The sequence below is a fragment of the Pinus tabuliformis genome, chromosome 9 (genome assembly GCF_031772625.1).
Source record: "Pinus tabuliformis cultivar Carrire ecotype Pingquan chromosome 9, CPIR1, whole genome shotgun sequence".
Classification (NCBI taxonomy): Eukaryota; Viridiplantae; Streptophyta; class Pinopsida; order Pinales; family Pinaceae; genus Pinus; species Pinus tabuliformis.
This window is the reverse complement of record NC_142307.1, coordinates 1,180,775,112-1,180,802,861: the sequence shown is the minus strand read 5'-3', so window position 1 is coordinate 1,180,802,861 and position 27,750 is coordinate 1,180,775,112. Positions and strand designations below refer to the sequence as shown.

At 41.0% G+C, this 27,750-nt stretch overlaps 1 pseudogene; it reads left to right on the top strand.

The window, feature by feature from the left end:
- LOC149152785 (uncharacterized) overlaps positions 1–27,537 on the top strand; it is a 101,009-nt pseudogene extending 73,472 nt beyond the window's left edge.
- Positions 27,538–27,750: the final 213 nt, after the last annotated feature.

The window sequence follows — 27,750 nt, the reverse complement described above, 5'->3', positions numbered from 1 at the left end:
ACACTGTTGTCGCCTCCTTCTACCACCCCAGTTGCCATGCAATGAAAATACCTGCACAGCCAAAACAGAACATTGAATTATCAGAGGAAGTGCTTCTCAAATGGAAAGAAGATGCAGAGATACCATGCAATACTTATCCAAGCCATCCGAGGGCCCTGCGATCGTGACTGTGATGCCACCGCCTCCGCTGTCTCAGCATGCACCCGAGGAAGAAAAACGGCTACAGGACATCCTACAGGAATCCCGTAGCAGTTCATCTAGCTAGGGTGTACACCATTAAGTCGCCTGCAACATGCAATAGAGCGGGCACATGCAGCCAAGTCACAAGCTTCGTCATCAGTGGCAGTCTGCAAGGAAGGACCCCCGGGCCCGTGCAAATAGCAGCAACAAGAAAATTTAATCACCATCGTCCTGAAACCTGGAAAATCATGTCGCGACCGCACAGGTAAGTGCCTCGCCCTTTCTTTCGTCAAATTACATGAATACTACTCTAGAATGTTTGCAAGTATGAAATGAATGGGTTGAGCAGTCGAATGGCCACTCAACTGGCCACGACGACTAGTCAGATGGTCTAGTCGGATTTGTAAAGTGGTGGTCATGGCAAGAAAAACGGGTAGTGGACACATGAGAAGTGTCCAGTCGGGGAGAAGCGCGATTTAACGAAAATGGTGGCGGCAGATCTGCGGGGAATGATGCAGCAGTCGGGGAGATTTGCAGTGAATGAGTAGGTGACGTCGTCCAACGGTCCGGCAGGGACAACTCACCCCCGCGCCACGAGTTTGGCTGGGATTCAAATCTATCGGCTAGATCGCCACCACACGCATTTATCATCAGCCATTTTGAAGTCGAGTGAGCGTCCGAATTTCTCTGAAGCTTGTTACTCCAAGTCTTCGGCTTGTTCGAACGTCTGGTAGTGGCACAAAAGGCGCAAAACCAATGTCGTGCTCTCCAGAACCCGTGCGCTGCTTCTACAGGAAAGCTACACTACAGGAAGCTCACTGCCACAAGGAAAATTGGTCTCTTCACGTCAAAGGTGGTGAATTGGAAAAGGTAAGCCTGAACCTGTTCCTTCCATGCAATTGGTTTCGAGGATGGTGGAGTCGACGTTCTCAAAAGCGTAAAACTACAGTCTGATCATCAAAATTGCAAAGCGTTGTCTTCCGTTTGCATGAATTGTTGTCGAAGTGTATGTGGGGTTTTCTACAGGATGTGATTTGTAATTAAGCCCTGTTAAGGCTCATCTGTAGATAGTCTTTGCGAATTGTGTGCGTGGCAGAGGCGTAGTTCTACGCTCTGTCCCAAAAGGTTAGTTTTTGATATGCACCCGCGATCTCCAGCTAACATAGTAGGTGTTCACCATGCCAGGTGGATTCATCAGAAAGGAACCGACCGACTCAAAGAAACTAAGGGAGAGCCCGGAGGTGGTAGAATTGTTCACTCGGGCGCAATGGATGTCGTTCTGCGACAAACTTCAAGGCTATGATGATGAGGTGGCAGAGGAGTTCCTGCGCGCGTTGAAACCAAAATCAAAAATGCTGGCCATTGTTAATTTCAGGGGTTTGAATCTCAGGGTCACCCCACAATTCATCAGAAGAGTCACAGACCTCCCAATGGGGGTACCATGGGACAAGGAGGAGAGGAAATTACGCCATAAGGCTAAAAAGGAGTTCTTCCCACCAGAGGAGCAATTCTCAGAGGATAAGAACGGGGTTCGCAGAACTAGCTTACTGCCACTTTGGAGCGAGGTCAGCCTCCAAATTATGAAATACATCACATGCGAAGGACGGTTCAGCATTGTGTATGGGTACCATTTCCGGCTACTCACTGAATTGAGACATCAGATGGACCTACCTGCAGAAAACAAACTAAGTATTCCCTACTTTCTACTGCAATTTATGACTGAATGTGCCACCAAGTTAAAAGAAGGCACGCCAGACCAGGTAGCCCATCATGGGCTCATTAAGCTCCTCGTGGAGGATGCACTTCACACATACAAAGTCCCTCTCTTGTGGGAAGCCTTCCGAAATCTGACTAAGGATGGCGATATAAAAATGTTGACCGAAGAGCTTGGTTCCTCCAGCAGCGAGGAGAAGGAGTCAGTACCCACAGAGAAGAAGGGAAAATGCCAAGAACCCACCACCAAAGCACCGAAGAAAGAGAAAAAGGGGAAACAAGAGAAAAAGGTTGTCGAAGAGAAGGATGACAAATCTACGTTGACACCCAGGGAGAAAAGGTTACAAAGTAGGGTGGACAGGACTGAACCCGTCCACGTCAGTAAAGGCACCTCGACAGCAGCTTCAGCAATGTCAAAAAGCACAACACCCGCAGTTAAACAAGCTAAAACGGTGCCACCTATTCCTACAGGAAAACCAAAACCGGCTTCTACAGGAAGCCAGAAATCAGCTGATAAAGGGCCTTCTACAGGAAGCCCTGAGAAAGGAAAACCAAAGGAAAAGAGAGCCGACATTCTTGCAAGGGAGGCAGCAGCCGTGCTGGCCGCCCTTAGTACACCTCCTAAGCCGAAGGAAAAATGAAAGAGGGAGATCCCTCTATATTTTAAGGCCCGAGAAGTGTGAGAATCAAAACAGGGAGGCCACAGCCTCCATCCAGCAGCCCAATTACTATAGAGGATGCCCCTACTTCGCCCAGGGAGAGGTCCCCCTCAAAAATATCAGTCACTTATGAGCGGGGGAGCCCGAAGACAACCACGTGGAAAGAGAGAATGGACAGGTTGGCTTCAGAAGCCCGGCTACAGGATGCTGAGGCTGCTCTACAGGAAACCTTAGCCCGGCTTAAGGAGACAGAGAGAATGGAGGGAGAGGCACCCTCATCACCACCGAGGGAAGACGAAGTAGAGCCGCCAAGAGAAGAAGAGAAAGAGCATATTCCGGAGCCTAGTCCTCAGCCAAGTCTGAGCTCATATTATAACTTCTTAGAAGCTGGAAAAATTATACCACAGAAATTCACTGTGCCACTTTTCTTTGCATTGGAGGAAGAAAGGGTGAGAACCCACACGTGGATGAAAATAGCCAAATCAAAAGGTGTGGCAGATATAGACCCCTTGGAGGAACAACTCAAGGAGGCACGAAAGGAATTAGCTATGGCTAAACACGTGGCAAACTGCCAGCGGGTGTTCCTACAGGAAGAAAACGAGAAGCTTAGACTGCAGCTACAGGAGCTGAAGAAGGAAAAGGGCACATCCTCAGGGGACACTACAGCAGAACATCAAGGCAGAGAAGGACTGCAAGTCGGTCTCGGGGAGCCAACCTCGCATCTACAGGAAGGGGAACTGCAAGCACAAATTGAGATACAAGCTCTCAAACAACAGTTGCAACAAAAATAGGCACAACTGGCTTGCATGGCCAGTTGGGCCATGGATGCTATACAATGCAGACAGCCGGCCAAATCCTATGGCCTGTACCTATGAGACCAATGGCTGCAATTTCAAATCAATGCATTAGCGCAAAGGGGTATCTCCCAACTCCAAGACCCACAGCAGTTCACAGCATTATGTAATAGCAGCTCATCAGAGGATAAGGCCAAACTCTCGGAGTTCTATCTCCATAATTTGGCCCTTCCTAACGTGACTACATGGGATCCCAACACAATTGTAGGGGATATGCAACTGATGGCATTTGCCTCATGGTTGAACCATGAAGAGAAGAGGGCAACAAAAGTCAAGGAAGTCATGGACCGAGAATTACATGAGCCACTGCTGATCAGAGCAGAGCCAGGGGATCCCACTGCATTGATAACGGCCCACCAACACTTAGCCACCAACCCTCAAACTTTATTGAAATACATGGATCAGCAGGCATAGACCATAGCCCATTTCGAGGATATGGAGCGACTATTAGGGGACAACTGTGTTCATGCTTGCACCCACCGATGGAACTCATTGTCCCACAACCTTAAAATCAGAGAATACCATACTCCAACTCGAATGAGGGAAGCTCTAGCACGGGTGCCCCTCTACAAAAAGTCCATACATAACCTTCAAGCTAGCTGGATTGGCCTCAAGTTAAGCCCACCTCTGCTGTTAGGATTGATGGAAGGCAGCACAGAAAAAGAAGAGAAAAAGCAATGGGAAGAGGTGGAAGGAAGGCTGGGTTCCATGCCAGTGAGGAGGAGACCACTTCAGAGGCCTGGGATGTGAGGGTGGCAGTGAAAGCAATGAAGGACGAAGAGCTGGATTAGTTTCTCAAGGATGAGCAATCATTTTAGCTGGGCGGTGATGATGAGCCCCAAATTTGGTAACATTTTGGGCTCATTTGGCCTAACTACCCTTGCTCAACCCTTCATTTTTCATAACTTATGCATCATTTTTTAGTATATTTATGTCATTTGTACGAATAAGGGTAGTCACTATTCCTAGGTGGCTAACACGTGCTTATTTCAGGTATTTTGACATTTAATGGAGCGAAACCACGTAGATGAGGGCTAGGAGACAGCCAAGATGGGGTTGAGGATTCGTAGGAGGGTTGTCCACATCATTAAATGACCTTCCTCGGGATTTTCACCCCCAACTCCAAGCTCTGACAGCCACCACCACCGAGTTAGAAAGCAGCCAAACAGATTTTGAGGAAGCAGCAGCTCACTCCTAGTTTGGTCAGCCAAATCCCACTGATTTAGGAGGCCAGCTTGGGGCCTTGTAATGTATAAATGATGAGGCTTTAGCCTTCGAAAAGGACTTTTTTTGAAACCTTGTTGCACATTCTGGATTACGAGCTGCTAGCTCTGTTTTGCTCTTTTGTAGCCATTATTGGCATGTTATTTGACTTATGATTATTATCGTTTAATGGAAAGCAGGCATATTTGAGTTCAGTTCTGAGTTCTTAAAGGAGCCATAGCTCTCAGGGTTGGGCCCAACCTGAGAGCCTAAGGCCTCCTTCCTTTGTATTCTTATCTTTCTTTCAGCATTATGTTTTCTTTCCTTTACATGCATTCAAACACAGTTTGCTGAGTTAGATTTCTTGGTGTGGTTAAGTAGGACATTGGTAGAAGATAGAGTTGCTTTAGCTGTTTAGAATAAATTGAAGAAGATTGGAGTTGATAAAAGCTCCAGAAAAGGGTTGCTTGCACACTCATTTTCACCTCTTTCTAGGGGCTGGAATTGTAGATAGTGCCACCCACCAAAAACATCGGTTTACATGTTCATGCAATCTTTGATGCAATATCTTGTTTGTAGAAGTGTCCATACGTTTAGATCTCTTGGAATGTTTCTTTGTTTCAGTACCATGCATGATTCTCCTTAGGAATAACGTTGTTGTTCATTGGTTTTGTTAAACAGTTAGAATAGGTTAATAATATTTCGGTTGTGTGCAGGACGTGGATGATTTGTTTCATTTACACTGTGCAGCGCTACTCTCTCACTCTCTTGTCTTTCTAAGTCGTTCCCAGGCCAACTACTCGTTCTCCAATTAGACCCATTGTCTCTCAACTATTCTATTACCCTTGTTATTCTACCTTTTTCGGCCTTCCATTCCCTTTGCCCTCTTTAAGACAACCTAGCCTTGCACACCCCCTCTTCATCTCATCTCTCTGTCGCTGAGTCATTAAAAACTCCCCTCCTACCTCCCTATCCATCCATGCAGCCTCTTCCACTCACCCATCACCCAAAAATCCGATTGTAGAACATCCTATAGGAATTACTGAACTTCCCGTAGAAATTATGAACATCCTGTAGAACCCCTGCAGAATTCCTGTAGAAGCTCATAAACACGGTTGCTTGGCATCTAAACTTTGTGAACCTCTCTGAAAGGATTTTATGGACTCCTTAGACCCTCTCTGAGCCTTCCTGACCTCTTCCAAGCATTTCCCTCCTTGATCTACCCCTGCACAGTAAAGATTCAGTTAGAAGCACATGCATAATAATTCCAACAACTTGAACAAAAATACAAAAATATGTTCTCTTCAGATCAAAGTAGTCTAGACACATGCATCTCACCTTCCTAGAAGTAATGGAATCTCTTCCGGTAGTTTTCATTCCCATCTTTGCATCAATAGGACTAGCTGGTAGAATTAGGGTTTGCTAGGGTTTGTGCTTCTTGTTGGATTTCAGTTCCTTTCTGCAGTAGGTTAATTTCTTTTGAGTTAGCTTTCGTTCATCGGTTAAAAAGCTTCTTCTAAGAGCTCATAGAAGTTGGCTTGAGCCCTAGCGGACTTGTGCCAGCTGACCAAGTGACAGCTGCGGCAAGAGCTAGTACTTGTGCATACAGCACCGTCGCTTCCAAATTTGTTACGAACTACCGGGTTGATAAAATTAGAGAAGGAATCTCCAGGAGTTGTAGCATTATTGCTACAATACTGGAGCCCACCATATAGCTTTTAACAAAGGAATTTTTATACAGACATTGTTCGTTTCATCTATCATACCGTAATCAGGCAAAATAATATGTTTTTTTACCCCTTTTTCAATTTTCAATCTTTAAGGAAAATGTGGATTTTAAACAAAAATTGAAGGTTTTTTTATAATGGGAGTTGAGTTTATTGGAATATCATGAGAATGTACAACAGTGGTTTGTTTTTTACAATTTTCCTCTTGATGAAGAAATATCTCTTTCTCAGAGAGGTTATCCTTCTCAGATTCCTCGATAACAATAGTTGGTGACTTCTTTTCCAATACTCTACCAGATCTAAGTTGGACATTGTTTAGATCTAATGGGGTTATTATGTAAGTTTGTAAATTCTTCCCTTCTATGTTGTAAACATGTTGTGAGTTTTTATTATTTTCATTTGGAAGTGGCTAAGCAAGCAGTTGATTTGGTCTTTGTGAAAATGCTAATGAAAGTTGTGGGCTTGGATTTTGAGGTTGAGAGGGTTGAACATGCTGAGGAAAATATTGTGGTGGAAAAACAGGATAAGGTTGTTGAAATTGAGGATATTAAGGATACTTGCCATAAATATTTTTCCATCCTTGTGCTCAAGTTTGAGGCCAAGGTTGCTAAGGCATGGGTGCAATCCAATTACTTTGTGGTGGTTCTGCATATGTTAGAGTGTTGAAACCTTGAATCATATTTGATTATGGATTTTGTCATGGTCCCTTAGCAAAAAAACAAATAGGTTCTACTTTATTTGGCATTACTTCCTCTTGATAGACAACTTTAAGACCCAGTATTGAAGGGCATACCTTTCTATCATGATTTTTTGCATAGGCTTCTAAACTTTTTAAGTCAAGAGGGCATTCTCTCAAGGAATGTTTTTTTCTACATTTTGGACAAAGGATAGATAATGCAACATTTTTAGCCTTTTTCTTGTTTTGTATTTAAGGGTATTTATTTGTTCACTAAGACTCCCCAAAATATTTGTTTTGAAGTTTTCAAGCAAATTGCCTATTTCAACCCTACTTACTATCCAAGCTACATATTTATTAATCCTAGATAGAACATGATCTCTTGGATATTTCCTAGTTATTTCCTTTCCTCTTGAAATGTGTATGCATAACTCACAAATATCTCCAAATAATAACTAAGAAATATATCCTTTACCCATAAAATTGAGAATATATATCCATTCATCTCTAATATATTCTAGTAAGAGAGCTTTCAAAGTTTCTTCATCTAGAGTATGCATTTTAGCCCTTTTTACATTGTAAGCAAATCTTTCAAGGAAATCTTAAAGATTTCATCTTATTTTTATATCATTTTAAAGACTTCATCTTTAAGGTTATGGTGCATACAATAATCCTTGTATTTTTCTAAGAATGCATTTTTCATTTCTTCCCACATTTTTATAGAATTTTCTTCTAAGCCCATAAATAATTTTAATGCCGCATCTTTATGAATGACCGCAAACAATTTTAACTTTTGAGTATCAAGCAAGTAGTCATATGATCTACACAAGACTTCAAACTCAAAGAGAAATGTTTGAGGATCCTCATTTCTTAATCGATGGAAATTAGAGAGGATAGAGGGTGAGATATTTTTGATTGTTGTTGTGGTATCTTCATCAAAGATGGGAAATCCAAAAGGTTCTATATCTCCTCTACCGACTCCTCTTCCTATTCCTCCACCTCTTCCACCTCCTCTATTTACTCCTCTTCCACCCAAAATCCTACGTTCACCATTCACATTATGTACTTGTCCTTCCCCTTCTCTCTCCATTGTTGTTGGCTTGTTGGGGCCTGACCCTGGTTCAGATTTAATTAGCCAAACAAATCCCTATACTACTAGCCCTTTTGGCAACAGTCCATGGAGCGCAGACTGAGGTATCACCCGAAGTAGTATGGGGGGTGCTGGAACCAAGTTTTCGCACCCTTGAGATGTATGAGGAGTTGATTTTGTCCAACTATGAGTCTCTTCACACAGGTTACTTTGTGCACTTCCCTAGCCTTCGCACCCTGATATATTCACCTTCTCATAGCCCTAACCAGGGGTTGTGGGACTTTCACATTGCTGGAGCAGTGATCTACACTATTTCCCTAAGTCACACCTGAGATCTTACTTATCTTCTTACCAGTTAGTTATCTTCGTGTAAATGGATGCCTTATGTTATATTTACTTATTCAACCCATTCATATGATTTCCCACAGCAAATAAATAGTAAAATTACAATGCATACCCAATAATACATAAAATAGAAAAAGATACACAAAAATATGGTAAAACTTCTCTTTATTAATGCTTCCAATGGTTACAGACTTGACTTGCCCTGCGCACATAGCTGCAGGGGTCCACGAACTCAGCTGTGGACTACTAGGCCTCTGCGCACTCAGCTGCAGAGCCTTCTCCTACTCTATGACCCAAATACATGACTTACGCTTCAACTCAATGCTTCATCAATTCCTTAGATCCATTCAGCTTCTGTTAGATAGATGTCTTTCTTACACTTAGAGCCTCGCTCTATTTATACAATCCCATGGTCTACAGACCATGGGTAGATCTTTCAAACCAACATTTCATTACAAAAACAAGGGCAGACAACCCCATGACTCTATTATGACTTCACGCTCTGCGCCCACAAATCGCAGAGTATTTACAATGGAGTTAGTCAAAGCTTGGGCTTTAAGCCCCAAAACATGCCTTGGGGGCATTCCACGCCCAACAGGCCCCCAACACATACATCGTGAGTCACCCTCGAGTCACTTGGTCAGTGCGGAGATCTTCATGTGGAGACGCTCCAATTCTGCTCGAACAGCTACAAGGTCGGCAACACACTGAGCGGCTACCTACTGAATCTACTGTACGCGTTGTTCGAAGACTGTAGTGTCGAAACTGCTTCCATAGATCTGTTCCTATGTCCCCTACATTTGCTAGTAGTCTCGCGCCTTATTTTAGCTCCCTGAGGCACGACAACTGTACTTTTGCTAGCTAGTCAGATAGTCGGGCCACCCGTGTAGGGATTCAACCAACTGCCATTCACTTTTCTTGGGAGAAGTTCTCCATTTAGCTTGACCAGCTACACCGCGCCTCCATCTGTGACTTCCTTAACAACGTATGTGCCCAACCAATGCATTTAGAACTTCCTCGGGAATTGATCAAACTTACTATCATATAGTAATAGTAAATCATTTACATTGAAGGTGTGAAACTTAATATGTCGATCGCACCAGGCCTTTTCGCTATGCTTTTGTACCTGCTGATGGAAGCCAGCTAGGTACCTCCTCCAGGGCTCCAGCCTTTCCTCCAAGGATCCACGGTCCATCATACCTGTGAGCACTGCTATGCACAAACTAGGCACAATATACTCCATTAGCATGACAACTTCCACTCCATAGACCAACTGGAAATGTGTCTGTCCCGTTAGTTTCTTACACGTTGTTTTATAAGCCCATAGTACTGCAGGTACACGTAGGTGCCAATCACTCCATTGTGCGTTGTAGACTTTTGTTAGTGCAGTCTCGAGTTGTTTGTTAAATGATTCTACTGTCCCATTGGCTTGTGGGTGATATGATGTGCTTTTCTGATGATACACCTGAAACTCTTATGTTATCACGCTAATTGTTTTGTTTAGGAAATGTGTACCGTGATTTCTCATCAATATCTTCGGACATCCAAATCGTGTCAATACATGTTCAAACAGAAACTTCACAGCCGTGGCGGCCGTGCAATCTTTAACCGGTTGCGCTTCTGCCCAACGAGTCAGGTACTCTGTCACAGTGATAATGTATCGCGTGCCCATCTTTCCCTAAGGTTTGATAGGGCCTACAAAGTCAATCACCCACTTTTCGAAGGATTACAATGCCATTTGTGGATTCAAAGGCATCTCGTCCCTCCGCGGTGGTTTACCTGTTCTTTGACATACATCACAGGCCTTGCAGTGTGCTTTTGAATCTTGATGAAGGGTTGGCCACCACAACCCTGCGCAGAGGGTCTTCTGTGCAGTTTCTTGCCCTGCATAGTGTCCTCCTCCAGTGCCCCCATGCGAGTCTATGAGGATATGACTTCATTCAAATTCAGGTACATACCTTCACAGTATCTCATCATTGCCCATTTTATATAGGTGCCTTGTGATGATAGAAAAATCTACCGCATGCACCACTAGTTCCTTCTTCTGCTAGAATGGAGTACTCTTTCGGCGCAGTTCCAGTCATGAGAAAGTGGATTATGTCTTCAAAGTTTTGATCCGCTACACGCATAGAAAAGAGCTGTGCGTCAGGTAATCCTTCCTCAAACTAGTAGGTTCCTCTCCCATCTCAATTCACGACATGTGATCTGGTCCCTCGTTCAAGCGTCCCAGCTTGACAACGACCTCAAAATCATATTCTTGGAACAATAAGAGCCACTTTCATATTCACCCCCCCCCCAACACAGGCTTATTGATGAAGTATTTCAGCGTGGAGTGATCTGTATACATATTGAAGTGTCCCCCTAGCAAATAGTGCCAATATTTTTGGAGCACGTACACCATAGCCAATCCCTAGCGTTCAGTTGTGGAATAGTTCTTTTCTTCTTTAGACAACCTGCGACTCATGAACGTGATACGGTGATCCAAGCCCTCTCCACCCTCCTGTGTTAGTACTTCTCCCAGCGCTATACACGACGTGTCAACATGGACATGAAACTCCATGTCCCATTTATGGAACACCAGGATCAGCAAAGAGGCCAAATTTTCTTTTAGTACATCTAGGCTCTTCATGCAGTCATCATTCTAGCATAACGTGACATCCTTTTTCAACAACTTCTCCATCAGCATGGTGATTTGGGCATAGATTTTGATGAGCCTCCTGTAATACCCCATATGTCCTAGGGTAGCGTACAACTGTTTGAAACTTCGCGGCGCTTCCAAATTCAAAATCACTTCAATCTTCACGAGGTCTACCATCAGTCCCTATTTGCAAACCACGTGTCCCAACAAGTTCCCAAAGGGAATGAGGAACATACACTTCTTGAGGTTCAACGTGATTTGGTGTCGGTGGCAAGTATCTAGCATCAAGAGTAAGCTCGCTACATGGTGCTTAACTAACCCAAATATAGTCCAATCATCCAGATAAACCTCCAGGAACTTGTGGATATATTCCTTGAATGCTGCAACAACTATGCGTGAAAAGATGACCGACACATTCTTCAACCCAAACGGCATAAAAATGTATTGAAATCAACCCCATTCAGTCGTGAAGGTTGTCTTACTCCTATCTTCCAGCGCGATTTTGATCTGGTGGTACCCTGAGAATCCATCAGTGAAAGAATATGCTTCTTGCACTCGACATTTTCCAGTACTTCATCTGTGAATGGAGTTGGGGATGGGTCATGCACACGTGTCATTCAATTTTCTTAGGTCCATGCATATTCTTATCTCACCCATCTGCTTCTTTTCCTACACTACTATAGGGCTTACCCAATCAGATTCTTCCACAAGCTCAATGATTCTAGCTGCAAGCATCTTGTCTAGTTCTATGTGGACCTTCTCCTTGTACTTTGGATTCAACTAATAAGGCCTCTGCTTAACTGGTCTTGCACCGAGCTTTAATGTGATCTGCATCATTCCTAAATCTCTAATGATTCTTTTTAATTCTGTGATCTTGGTGTGGAACAGGTCCTGGTACTCGCGGAGTAACTAAACTACTTTATCCACCATCGTGTCATCCCAATAGTCACCGAGCGTTGCGTACTTAGGTTCAGCTTCCGTACCAATGTTCACTTGCTTTGTTTTTACTGGCGCGATTATGTCAGGGTCTTCAATCAGTGGCCCTTGAACCTCGCAATAGCCTTTAGTTTCTGGAATTTTAACTTTCCATGGATCCTCATTGTCTTCTTCAATTTTTATGTTATAACACTCCAGCGCGCAGCTCAGCTGACTCTCCCATTCAGGCTGAATCAATTCTATTGGCTTCTGGGGTATTTTAAAGATAGCTTCTTTTACTGCTTGTAGTGTGTATCAACAGTATCCCACCAATGATCCTCAAACGTGAATGTTAATAGGAACCCTTCGCGCAAGATATCCCATTCACTTGTCCCATTGTAAAGCTACATCTCTATATACCAGTTCATGGGTACAACATCTAGGGTATGACAGAACAGGTGCACCCACTTAGGTTGTGGCTCTTTCCCATAGACTTTTGTCCACTTGGCGAGGTGCGTGCACAGATCATCCCGTCCATCATACTTGTCTATCAGACACATCTGAGGCTTCCCAAAATGCATGCGCATCATTCTCCTGCATTTGGGTCAGTCCTCAAAGCTTCCTTGGTGCGTACCCCACCACCTTGCGGGCGTAGTGTGCAGTACCCATTTCAAAGCCTCGAAACTTTGCTGTTTCGGCACCTCCCTTTCGAATCTATTCCAGAAGACATCTACCTTGCTTAACCCATCATACATAGGCACATCCCTTACCTCTGTCGATACGCAGTGCAACAATCTTGTCATCATGTTATAGTTCAGCATGGTTACCTCGTGTAACCGATTCTACCATCACTCTATCTCCTCATCAAAATCCGATGTAGAGGAGCTCTTGCACTCCCATGAGATTTCCCCATCCGCGGTGGGATTTACCCAGTCTTGCTCTCACGCAGTTATCTTGTAGATGCAGTCTAAATCATCGTCGCTTTCATAGCCGTGCACTAGATCTATGTAGCACGATCCTTCTGTAGGGTCCAAAGGTACGACTACGTGCAGAGACTTTTCCTCAAAAATCATCTTACACTTCCTCATATTTATCACCCCATTCATGTCAGTGGCCTAATCTATTCCTAATAGCACTGGGTAGGTATTGTTTTCATCAACAATCTCTATCACTTCAAAATATGCCAACACGCTTGCTCCTTCAATGTCCACGGTGATTCCCTGCAATCTTCCCATAGGTAGGATCTTTTGCTGGTTTTCCATTCACAGTTGGATAGGGGACCATTGCAGCATAGGCCTTCCCATGCTCTCCCATGTCTACTTTGGCAGAATGTTTGTGTCTGATCCTAGCTCCAGAATCACTTGGTCCATCTCATATTCTCCAATCTGCGTGGTCAATCTCATTTCTCTTCCCATCCTTGTCGCATTCTTTCCAATATTCTAGAATACGTGCGGTTCTCTTGGCATGGTGCCAACGCATCTATTTATGAGTTCCTGTAGTCCCTTTACAGCCTTGTTGTCGTAGAGCAGCTTCATGCATGTTTCCAGGAACGTTGTGAGCATTGATGAGTCCATTTCTGGCTCCGGTCTGTCTTTGCTTTCTAAAGTGGAGGCATCAAAAAATATCTTCCTGGCTTCCATGAAGGTTTCCTTAGCACGCTCCAAATCAAACTCTGGTTCTTTCATTCAAGCCTTGCAAACCAAAGTACTGTCTTCAGGCTGCTTGCCTTTGTCATCCCCTGTCGTAATTCCACTTCAGAGCACAATTTTTACGTTAGGGTCTTCCTCATGCATCTCAAACCTCATCATTTGTAGGTTTTGAGTCGGGGGAGGTTGGAGCACTCCCTTGTCATGCATCCTTGCTATCAGCGTGGGACAATCCTCTGTCTCATGATCAAACAAAGTACAATACAGACATGATGGATGCGTTGGATTTTTACAATCACGGGCATAATGTCCTGGCCCTATGCAATCGTAACACATCAGCTGTCCACGACCTCTTCCAGGTTCTCCTCCACCCCGGCCTTATCCGCGCCCCTAAAATCTGGTTCACGCCATCCTTGCATTTTGGTCAAGGGGTCGTGATTTGGCCTGAACTCTGTAGGTGGGAGTCCTATCCATCATCAGTTCATAGCTTCTACAAGTGCACTCATCATGTCCCACTAATCTATAGAAATTACAAAACAACTTTTGCGAATTTTGCATGTACTTCTATAATAAATGGCAGTTGTCTGTAGCATGCTTTCCTCTATTGGGTTGTGTTATATTCTTTCCACGACTAGACCATGTAGTTAACCAGGGGGTTAGAAGGGGGGCAAAGCCCCCCCATTGTTGCACAGATTGTGTAGCGGGGGGAGTCACAAGGGGTTTGAGGAGTGTAGGTAACCCCACTCTATATTTTGGTTTTGGACCCTATATTAGGTTGACCGGACCAACCTACGGTTTTGTGAATGATTTTCACACATGGTTTTGGAAGCGATGGTTTTTGTTCCATGGTTTTGGACGCGATGGTTTTCCGTCCATGGTATTGGATGCTTTGGCATGTCTAAATGTGTATTGTAACATTGAAAGGAACATAATGAAAAATCAAGGTGGTAGTCCCGGTTTTGGGATCCAGGGGAAAATCTCTATGTATATGTGTTTTATGTGTTATGCTCTCGCATTGTTTATTTTCGGTGTTTTAGAATTTGTATGCAGGTAATTTCTGTACGGGGTTAAAACCTACATCCTCCTATTTGACAAATCGCACTCCACAATGCAGGCACCGCGCTAGGTCCTTCTTGGGCCTTGGGTCTTAACGTCATCGATCCTCCTCCCACGAGGTAATTCATGAACATTGGGCAGTGGTCCTTGTCACGACCCTAAACCTTACATTTAACACACCATATCTCGTCGTGCACTTCTGGGCGAGCTGTCCTTTCTTGTTTCAGACTCTGCATCTCAAGGCACAAGTTTTTCAACTGCGTGTGGATCTGCTAAACTCCCAAGTTAGGATCGTGTATGAGGGTTTCATGCAACCTCATATCGATCTCCAAAGCCTTGGCCTGAGTTGTTAGCCTCTGTTGTGACAGTGCATTCCTTAAATGCAGCATTAGCGATGCTACAAACCATTCATGGTGTTGTCCATCCATCAAAGTCATATTAGCTTCACGAATTGTGCACTTTAGTCTCTGATCCAACTCCCAAGGGTTCTCTCCTGGTAGCATCATGATCTCCTTGAACCCAATGATCGACTGCGCCTCTAACTTCGGTCTACTAAATTCTCTGTTCAGGGCAGTTTTGATGTCTGCGATCCCTGCATTCGGATTGTCAATAAAATGCTTAATATACCAGGTCAGTGCGTGATCCTGTAGAGCAATGACCAATGTTGCTTTCCTTATATTTTCATTCGTAACTCCCTGCACTTCCCATACAGCTTTTATCACGAACCAAAACTGGTCTAGATCTTCATTTCCTACTCCCTCGAACACCGGAAACTTTATTGCGCTTTCCATATTGACTTGCAGTGATGGCAGAGGTGGTATGGGTGAAGATGGGGGTGAAGATAGTGAAACTAGTGGTGGTGTGGGTGGGGATGATATGTGCAGAATCCTCTTCCTTATCAGATTAATCGCACTTCTTAGTGAGACCTTTGTGAGCTCTTCTTTGTCCCCTCGCGAAGGTGAAATCAAGGGGCTAGTTTCTAGTTTTGCAATACCTTCATTTCTGTAAATTCTCCCACTTTGCATAGCCCCAAATATCAATGTATTCGCATAACCCATTTTTCACACAGTAGCATTTTAATCCAAGTTTTCAAATACTTAACGTACTTACCTCGCGGTCCTTTGAGGAAGCGTCACTCTACCTCGCTATAGCTGACTGAAGTATCTACAACGAACTCAGTAATGAATCCTCCTATAATTCGATTGAGCCAGTGATCAATAGCATGCATGATCTTATCCTCCAATGTTTCCAATCTGCACACCAATTATGGAGTCCACACAATAGGATTATCAAGTTTCCACCTTCCTTGGTTATCTACTAGATTCATGATCCACTCGTACAACTCAGTAGGGAAAGATGCGAAGAAAATTTCATGGATCTATATGTATAGGTAATAGTCTAACCACTCTTCCTTTGATAGTCATGGATTCCTGTTCTCTTGTGTCGTGAACTCGTGAATCTTCCTATCCAACCAATCTTCAATTTCTTTCTTAGTTGGATTCCAATGATACGAGATCAGGCATCTATATGCAGATCCCGGTCCTGGAAATAGAACCATTTGTTGGCTTGTTGGGGCCTAACCTAGGTTCGAAGTTAATTAGCCAAACAAATCCCTATACTACTGGCCCTTTCAGAAACAATCCATGCAGCGTAGACTGAGGTCTCACCCGAAGTAGTATGAGGGGTGCTAGAACCAGGTTTCTGCACCCTTGAGATGTTTGAGGGGTTGATTTGGTCCAACTATGAGTCCCTTTGAACAGATTACTTCACGCACTTCCCTGGCCTTCGCGCCTTATTATATTCACCTTTGCACAGCCCTAACCAGGGGTTGTGGGGCTTTCGCGCTGCTAGAGCAGCGATCTGCACTATTTCCCTAAGTTACACCCAATATCTTACTTATCTTCTTATACCAATTAGTTATCTTTATGTAAACAGATGCCTTATGTTATATTTACTTATTCAGCGCATTCATATGAGTTCGCGTAGTAAATAAATAGTAAACTTACAATTCATACCCAATAATACATAAAACAGAAAAATATACACAGAAATATGGTAAAACTTCTCTTTATTAATGCTTCCAATGGTTACAGACTCAACCTGCCCTGTGCACTCAGCTGCAGACTACTAGGCCTTTGCGCACTTAGCTGCAAAGCCTTCTCCTACTCTATGACCCAAAGGCATGACTTACACTTCAACTCAATGCTTCATCAATTCCTTAGATCCATTTTTCTTCTATTAGATAGATGTCTCTCTTACACTTAGAGCCTCTCTCTATTTATACAATCCCATGGTCCGCGGACCATGGGTAGATCTTTCAAACCGATGTTTCATTACAAAAACAAGGGCGAACAACCCCATGACTCTATTATGACTTTATGGTCCGTGCCCACAAATCGCGGAGTCTTTACAATGGACTTAGTCAAAACTAGGGCTTTAAGCCCCAAAAAATGCCTTGGGGGGATTCCACACCCAACAATTGTATATTCCTCAGAGCTAATATAAGGTTCCAAAATTGGGTTTTCTAGTTCCTCCTTTGGTTCTTCTATCAATGGAATGTTAAAATTGGTTTCTTCTTCTTCTTCACTAGGGATTTCTAGTTCATGTCCTAGAAGTTGTTCTCGAGTTGAAGATATCAAGATTACTGCTTCTACTGGGGATGTATGATATTCTTCTTCTACTACAACTTTAGTAGAGGAAGTTGGTGAATATTTAGGTTGGATTTCAGATCTGTATACATTAGGAAGTCTATTTCTTCCTACAAATGATGGAATATGTGTTTGGGTGGATGGTGTAGCACTAGGAGGTCATGGTGGGGTGAGTGATGATGTTGGAATTAAACTCCTACATCTACTTACAAATATACCTCTAGAATATATTTCCCTATATATATATATATATATATATATATATATATATATATATAATGAAAAGAAAAATACTCCCATATCAACTTCCCCCGAAATGGCGCCAAAATGTTTGGTAATTTAATTTATGTTAAATTACTACATAAATTATCGACCAAGGCTAGTATATTGATGAAGTGTATGTGCACTATATGTACTAGAAGTCCTTATTATTCAGAAATTCCTAGATTAAGTTGAGATATCTAGATGCACATGTTTTCCTCTAACAACTATCATTCTTACATGAAAGTAAATATGTCACATTTAACATAAATGAAACTAAGTGTATCACACTTGATTAAAAGAAATATAAAGCTAGAATTATCCCACTTTCATGAAAGAAATACGAAACTAGAATTATCACACATTCTCAAAAGAAAAATCACACTTGAAGAAATAAAATTACTTTGAAATCAAACCCAAATTGCTTCAACAAAAAAATAAATTAATCTAAAATATTGCACTTAACATAAATCAACTCAAATGTAATTTAAACTCAGATGTAACTCAAACTATATTGAAAATCCTAAATCAATCCACACTTTGTCATAATAATTTTCATGTGCATAAGAGGTCTCGACTTCACTCATTCATCCTACAACAAAATGATTAAACAAACCCTTCTTTAAAATTAGTCCTAAACATTCATTCAAAATCGAAACTAGATAGTTAGATGACTAAATTAAACACTACATGAAATGCACAATTGAAATGTTAATTGAAAATGATAAAACCTTACAACTCCAGGGGGGGCTCTTGCAAGATGTAGGTAACATCATGAATTATTCAAAGGACTATATATGCATTGATATGCCCCACAACAAAGTTATCAAACAAAACAGAGTTTTTATAACTATAAGCAAAGTTTTCAAAATAATATCCAAGATTGTGTTTATCATGCCGAGAGGTAGATTTATAAACTTTATGAATAATTGTTTTCGAGATTTATGAGCCTATCCTACTCGACAAAGACTAAAAATAACATAAGAAGATAATATCTCATGATTTCCTCACGATTTTCTATCGGAGAAACAAATCATGAGGTTAAATATTTGCTTCCATTAATTTTCTCGCTCGCATGATTCGCCTTTGACTCCTTCTTTGTTGGTTTACTTCCACACTGACTGGGCCTATGTGGTGTTCTTATCATCGATCCAGATCATGAAGATAGGTAAATATTTTTATGCCAGCTATTATCCACCTACTCATATGTCTTGTTCTTCGGTTGGAGTTTTAGAACCTATCGAACCTTCAACTATGTTGCAAAATCAGTGATTAGCTGTAGAATTGGTGCAATTCAGTAGCTTATGCAAATATTGAGTTAAATAATAAAGAAAAATGAAACTTATGAAATAAAATATGTTTAAGTACATATTATTGGCATGAACCTTGTAAACTAATGCTCAATTAGAGTTATTAGAGTAAAAAAGGAGGATGGAGTGTAAAGAGGTTATCAAAAAGAGATAATTTTTGGCTTCAACATTGTTATATAATATAGTGTGAAAAATTCAGTATTTAAACTGTTGGAAGGAATTATTTACTAGAGCAGGTAAGAAACTAAATTTTAGCACTACATACCATCCTTAAATAGATGGTAAAACAAAAAAGGGTTAATTAGGTCATTTATAACCACCCCTCCTAGATTTACCCACTTTAACTAGCCTATTGGGGTAAACATAATCTAAAGGATTCAATGAGATGACCCAACCTCCTAAGTACAATTAAGGAAGTGGATTCAACAAGTTGAAACTTTATTGACATTTCTTAGGAGCTACAAGACACGCAGGAGCTAAACAACCACTCTCAATGCCCAAACCCTAAGCTAGAGTGCTTTTTAGTGACCTAGGCTCCCAACCACATGCATGACAAGGCCTCCATGTAGTTCAGGGCCTCCAACTGCATGCATACAACTACCAGGTAGCGGTTTTGACCTAAATTATTCCATTGAGAGGGTGTGGTCCCGAATTTTGAGCCCAAATTCTAGGTCAACCTCCAGATCACTACCAAAAAATTAGTGGGATTTTCTAGAATGATAGATAACATCAACACAAAGCCATTCATACAAAACTTGATCAAATGCTTGAACTAACCAGGCCTAACCTTGCCAATCGTTCCTCAAACATATTGAGAACATGTAATCTATAGGTCATGAATGCATATATGAACACAGTGGTCTGATACTTATCATAGAATCATCAAGAAGGTCTAATGATGTTAGGTCCCTATAATACTAGTGATTGCCCCATTAATATTGTAGTTGTATCCCTTATTAATATTGTTATGTCCCTGTTGTCCCCATATTGTTATTACTGTGCCCCATAGAATCCCTCTATTATTATTTTTGTGCCTTTATATTATTATTGTTAGGTCCGTTGGGTTATATTGTGACTCCTTAGACTCCTATATATAGGAAGGAGGTTTTGTCATTTGAATCATCAAAGAATAATTCATTTGTGTAATGTAAAGGAGATTTCCCCCTAGAAGAGGCTAAATTCTGAGGCGTTGATCTATATTTTCTATCTTTTTGTGAGCTGGTTTCATAACATTTGGTATCAGAGCTTTGGATTCTAGGGTTTCGCTGCTCCAAATAAGTCATCATGAAATTTTCACTCTAACATTTTTCTGTGACATTTCAGAAGTGAAAAAAAAAACCCATTTGAGAAGAAATTGCATTGAACCTCGGGTCCAAATTTTAGATCTTTGTGCGCTATATTTGCGGAGATATGATCTAAGGAAGTTGGTATTTTTGTAGACTCCTGAATTACATTCCAAATAGGTGACCTAGGGAAAATCGTCATAACTTTCTATCTAAGCATTGGATTGAAATTTCATAGGAAGGCACAGAAAGAGGATGGACTAAAGTTTCTTTTATATATTTTTCAGAGCCAAAGGTCGAAACAAGGACACGTGGCATGTCATACAAGTTCGCTCTACTGAACTAGTCTATAATCAGGTCACTGTGGGAGATTTGGCATAACTCTTCGTTGGAGAATCCAATTGGGATCAAAATGGTGGCATTGGAAAGAGGACATAGAGGGCTACTGCAAGTCACAATTTCAAAACTACATGATCTGAAATTACAGAGATATATCAAAGGCAATATCGAGCTCCTACAAAGTGAAAAAAAGTGTGTAGATTTTTTTAAATTTTTGCTTAAACTTGGTTTAAAAAATTATTTTGAAGGAATTCAAAGGGCATAGTAGAGCATTACTATCGGTAGCTGATGCCCTGAGAAAAGAAAATACAAACACCTAGTAAGCAACCTGAAAGCTCTAGCATGACTCATGAAGAAGAGGAAGAAATGCTACATGATATATCAAAATTACAAGACCAAGTGCAACAAATTTCACTCTCACAAAAGCTAACGGAAGCTAAGATAAATGGTGTGGAATCTAAGATAAAGGGCATGGAAGCTAATATGAATGGCGTGGAAGCTAAGATTGATGATTTGAAGATAGATTTGAAGACAGATTTGACAAATTTTCTAAAATAAATACTTACTAATGGTGAAAGGGTAGCAAAGGAAACTCATGATGCGAACAAAAGAAATGTTAATCATGATTTCATAGACTCTAATGTTGGATCGAAGACACACCATATTCCAAAAATCGATATGAGGAAGTTTGATGGCAAGGATCTCGTAACATGGATACTAAAGATGGAGCAATTTTTTGATCTCAATAATGTGCAAAACAGACAAAAGGTACGTATTGCAACTTTATATTTGGAACCAAATTAGTTTGTATGTTATCAATGGCTTTGCTCTCTAAACAAATTATCACTTGGGCAATTTTTACGAAAGAATTGACAGCACATTATGAGGATGCAAAAAGCAACACTTTTTTTAGCCAATTGATAAGTCTCAAACAAAAGGGTCAATAATGGAGCACATTGAGGAGTTCCAAAAATTGAACAAAAGGGTAAAAAATATTCCAGGGGAGCATATCATTGATGTATTCATAGGGACTTTAAAGGATAATATCCAACATGATGTTCACCTTTGGGAACCTAATTCATTAGAGAAGGCATTTAGGTTAGCAAGAAAAATAGAAAGCAAAATTATGGCAACCAGGAAGAATAGCACTCACAACTATAAAGATGGAAGTGTTGTTGCCCCTAGTCTTCCACAACCTATAAGGTTGACACCACAACAACTGGAAGAAAAAAGAGAAAAAGGGCTTTGTTACAGTTGTGATAGCAAATACACTAAAGGTCATAAGTGTGTTGAGAAGAAATTATTCTACATAGATTGTGAAGAGGAAGAAGAAAAGGAGCAAGAAAGGTCAAAAGAAGAGGATATACTCCAAGAATAAAGCTTAGATAAAGAAGAAATGAATCTAACCATATCTTGTAATGAATTGGATGGAATTACCACTCCTCAAACCATCAAGATAGTGTCAGGCCAGGGTAACTCCAGAATAAGCAGAAGAAAAATTGATATGTTATTTCATTAGAGAACTATTGTTTATATACAAAAAGGAGACGGAACAGTTCATCTTCTTGATGACTGTTCACGTTTGAGTTCACCCATCCATTGAGGATTACGTGTCAACATTCCCCCCCTTAATCTGAAGGGATGTTGGTGAGTCCAAGCATCGTTCTGAATCTTTCAAGCTTTTCTTTTCCAAGCGCTTTGGTGAAGATGTCTGCAATTTGCTCGTTTGTGGAACAATGACGGAGATGGATTGTTTTGGCCTCAACATGATGTCGAATTAGATGATATTTAGTATTAATGTGCTTAGTACGATCATGGAACTTTGGGTTCTTGGCCAACTTTATTGCAGAGGTGTTATCAATCATGAGTGGAGTTGATTGTATTTGTTTTACCTGCAAATCTTCAAGAATTTTCCTGAGCCACACAATTTCTTTCGTTGCTTCAGCTGCTGCCACGTATTCTGCTTCTGTTGTGAAATCTGCTGGTACTGATTGTTTGCGTGATCTCCAGGAGACAGCTCCTGATCCAAGACTCATAGCATATCCTGAAGTAGATACCCCAGTTTCTTTGTCTCCATCGAAGTCTGAATCAGAGTATCCAATCAAGTTGAAGTCGTCCACCTGTGTATACTTGATTCCAAGGTCTTGAGTTCCCTTCAAGTACCTTAGAACTCTTTTTGCAGCAGACCAATGTCCCTCACAAGGCTTTTGCATAAACCTGGAGAGGATTCCAATAGCAAATGAAATGTCTGGTCTGGTAGTAGTGAGGTAGATGAGACTTCCTACAAGTTGTCTATACTTTGTTGCATCCTCAAATTCCTTTCCTTCAATAGATGTGAGCTTCAAGTTTTGTTCCATTGGAGTAGAAAGAGGATTGCACTCTGTCATGCCAAATCTGTTTAACAAATCTCCAATGTATTTCTTTTGAGAAAGAAATATGGATTTTGGATGTTGGGTTACTTCAATGCCAAGATAGTAATGAACATAGCCCAAATCAGTCATTTCAAAACTTTTTCCTAATTCTTTCTTTATGGATGCAATATAGCTTTCATTGTTCCCTGTCATTAAAAGATCATCTACATATACCACAAGATATACAACTGTTTTGCCAACTTTCTTGACAAATAAAGTTGCATCATCAAGATCAAAATGTTTGAAGTTGAGTTTCAGAAGATGCTCAGTTAGTTTTTCATACCAGGCTCATGGTGCTTGTTTGAGGCCATACAAGGACTTCACAAGTTTTCATACTTTGTGTTCATGTCCTTTCACAGAAAATCCTTCAGGCTGGGACATAAAAACATTCTCTTTTAGATCTCCATTCAAGAATGCAGTTTTTACATCCATTTGATGGAATTTCCAACCGTTCTGAGCAGCTAGTGCAAAGAGTGTCTGGATGGTGGCCCATTTTGCTGTGGGGGAAAAAGTTTCCTCATAATCGACCCCTTCCTTCTGTGCAAAACCTTTTGCCAGAAGCCTAGCTTTGTGCTTGTCAAGTGAGCCATCAGCTTTGTACTTGTTCTTGTAGACCCACTTGCAGCCAATTGGTTTGGTTCCAAATGGAGGATCAACCAGCTTCCAAGTGCCATTCTTTATGAGGGCATCATACTCCTTCTACATTGCTTCTTTCCATTCATCATGAGAAGAAGCTTCTTTGAAGGAAGTTGGTTCAAAATCTGTAGACAAGTTCAATTCACAATCATAAGTAACATCCATATCAACAGGTGAATTAGAGTTATCTACATCACCTCCATCTTGTCGGTTTGTATTTCTGGTTCCTGTTTTTCCAATTTCATCAGGATGAACGCTTTCAAGTGTCTTTGTCAGCCACTTTGGGGGACCTTTCTGAGATGGTCCAGGCTGCTCTGTTGATTGAGTTGGGACTGAATCAAGATTGAGTCTCCCAATTCTATCAATTACATCACTTAAAGGATCATCCGGTGTTGGAGTTTCATGCAAGGGAGATTGTTCTTCAGAAGAAGATTCCATATGTTGATCTAGTATAGGAATCCCCCCTTCAGGATGTGGAATTTGATTCTCAAACTCTTGAAATGATTTCGTTTTTGTGAATCTATCCAAGCGATCAAGTTGCCACTCAACAACACTGTCATATTTGGATGATTCAAGAAAAATGACATCTCTAGATACAACAAACTTTTTATTTACTTCATCATAGAGACGGTATGCTTTAGAGGTGTTTGAATACCCCAGGAAGATACACTTATGACTTCTAGCACCAAGTTTGTTTCTATGTACCTTTGGTATTAAAGCATAATAGGTGGAACCAAAGATCCTGAGATGTTTTACCGAAGGAACATGTCCATACCACAATTCATAAGGAGTCTTGTTTCTTATAGCACTAGATGGACATCTATTCTTTATATATGTAGCACATAGAACAGCATCAACCCAAAAAATTATCTTTACATTTTTGAAGAAAAGCATGGATCGTACCATATTCAAGATTGTTCTATTCATTCTTTCTGCTACACCATTCTGTTGGGGATTATAAGGTACAGTTGTTTGATGTTTGATCCCATGTTGGCGAAGATAGTTTTCAAATTCATTTGATCTATATTCTTTTCCATTATCAGTGCGAATAGACCCAATATGAGATTGTGCATCATTTTCAATCCACTTATGAAGATTCTTGAATGTTTGAAAAGCATCAGATTTGTTCTTCAATAAATAAACCCAACACATTCTGGTGTAATCATCAATAAATGTCATGATATATTTATTTCCATTTGCAGAAGGAACAGGCATTGGACCACATAAATCTGAATGAATGAGTTCAAGCTTCCTATGTGCTCTTGAATGTGAATCATGAAAAGACTGTTTGCTATGCTTTCCTAGAATGCAAGCATCACATTGCTTATGTTTTCTAGGAATTGTAGGCAAACCAACAACACCATTTTTCTTTAATAAGCGGAGACTGTCATAGTTTAAATGTCCAAATCTAGCATGCCATAATAAACTTGATGGAAGTGTACCTTCTTCATGATGAGAAATATATGAGAAATGTTGTGCATGAGCAGAAGTTCCTTGCAGTTTAAGAAGTCTTTCTTCTTCTATACCCCTCATGACAAGTGAATGGTCAGATGCCTTTCTTACCTCAAGCTTGCCATCAAACATATGAATGGAGTGACCTTGCTGGCGGATGTGGACCAGGGACAACAAGTTTCTCTTGAGCTGTGGGAGATATAGAACATGATCCAGAAGAAAGTCTGGAAGACCAGGCAGTTTAAGCCTGATTGTGCCAAGCCCTGACGGCTTGATTTTTGACTGATCTGCAAAGTATACTGCTCCATCAACATTGTCAGTGAAATCTTCAAAAAAATCTTTCCTATGAGTCATATGACAGGTTGCTCCTGAATCAAGCAGCCAATCATTTTTCGAAGAAGCAAGTGAAGCATTAAACAAATCTTCATTTACTCCAATGTTACATTGTGCCTCAATATAGTGAGCAGATTCAGGTGCTTTACCTTTGTCTGTGTCATCAGTTTTACCTTTCTGCTGGTTTCTTCTCTGCTCAATTTTGTCCCATGGTAGCTTGCATGTAGAAGCATCATGTGATCCATTTCGTTTGCAGCGAATGCAATGCAGATCTGCCTTTTCTCCTTGAGAATGTCTGCCCCCCCTGCCTCTGAAGTATCTTCCTCTTCCTCTTCGTCCACCTCTTCCTCTTGTAGAATCTTGAGCAGGATGCTTTTCTTTATGAGCAAGGCAAACAGTCTCCAGAAGATTCAGGGACTGTTTTCTTTCCAAAGGCTTTCTCTCTTTCAGCAAACTTTTTCACAAGAGACTCAAAGGTTATGTTTTTAAGATTTCCATTTGCTTGTAAAGACTCAAGATAATTGGAGTAGGTAGGATAGAGTGCTTTGAGAAAGGCAATAAGAGAGATATCCAGCTCAACCTTAGTGGATTTAATATCATCCATTATAGACTTTATTTCAGATGCAAGAGCAAGGGGATCATTATTTTTCAGTTCAAGAGTGAAGAGTTTAATCATGAGCTGAACAACTTCAAGTGCAGAATGTGAATCATAGAGTTCTTTCAGATTTTGTAAAGCTTCAAAGGCAGTGGAATAGGATGAAATATGACGACTTACTTCTTCATTTACAGATGCTGCGATCAATGCATAGGCTTTGCTGTTCTTGTTTTCCCAAATGACAAGTTCTTTATCTGATGTAGGCTGCACAGGGTCTTTGTCTTCTTCTCCGACACACACTCCTTTCCACAACTCATTGTAGATGAGGGTGTGTTTTACCATCCGAGACCATTCAGAATAGTTCTCCTTGCCAGTGAGAACTATTCCGACCATAGAGATGATTGAATGCATTCTGTAAAAAAATATCTCTGCTGATAAAAAAAAACTTTCCTTACGTTACAGCCTTCAAATCCCTCTAATGTTTGCTAGAAGCATCAGCATTGAAATGATAACTTTTCAATGCAGCATTATCATTCAAAAGAAAACTGTGTAATAAATTGCGTAATATCAAACACTTTGATTGATATATATAAATACTTTGAAGAACAACGCAATACTCAGAATGATAAATAAACCCTTTGAAAACTGCACAATACTTTGACTGCTTTGAAAGACTGCTTACATAAACTGCGCAATACTTGACTCCATTCAGACATTCACACTCATATCCTTGCGGTCGTGAGTGATGACAAACAGAATCCGAACTGCTCTCAAATAATAAATGATGACAAAACTGTTCTCAGTTAAATTACAGTGCTCTCATGTCGCCATATTTTTAAATTGGCTATCTAATAAGACATTTACTACTGAGCCTTTCGAAAAACATCTACGAATGCCACTTCTATTCATTTCACAAGTCTTGCAATATGAATCTGGTGCAAAAGTTTCTGAGTATATGAAACATTATTTATAACAAGATGCAACGTGGACTAAATAAGCTATGCTAAAATGTTATGAAACTTATAAATGCTTTCCATGTCCAATCCATGTGAGCTATTTTGCATCAACCATCTATGATTATATGAAATTCTCTAGAGCCAAAACCTTCCGCCACACAAATTTCTAAAATGTGGAGCCTCTGAAACCAAATTAAAACTTGAGATTGTGCATCATAAAACTTGATATAAAAGTGTGACTTGTCCACTGATATACCAGCGTGACTTGTCCACTGATAGTTTGGACTCCAAAATGTCTGCAATCGCTGTACTCAACTTCCCATTCACGCCTCGGTCCACAGCGTAATTTTGGGCTCCACCGATGTGACCATCTCCAACTCTCTACTTTCCAATACGAATTTCAACACGCTCTTGGGTGGTTCGAACATGGATACAGTCGATCACAAGCTCAGGGTTACAGTTTATCGAAACTGGTTCTTGAGTGCTTCATGGATGCGGAGACTCTGTGCTATTCAAAACCTACGAGTGTGAAGACCAGTACCGAGGCGCAGAGCGGATTGGTAGAAGGTGTCTTGCAAAAAGATGATCAGATGGAAATACAAGGTGTGTAATCGTTCGGAGGAGATCAAGAGATCGTCCTGCAATACGTTTTTTACAAAGATATCCGCCCAATGTTTCAGCTAAACAATTGAGGCGATTGTATGTGTAACGTTTGAATAGCTCAGTGCTTATGGATGCTAAAACGGTAAGATACGTTCATAAAAACAATGCGCATTCTCTGGCGTTCATGTTAGTCAGAGAGCGCAGAGAATCATCATTGAGAT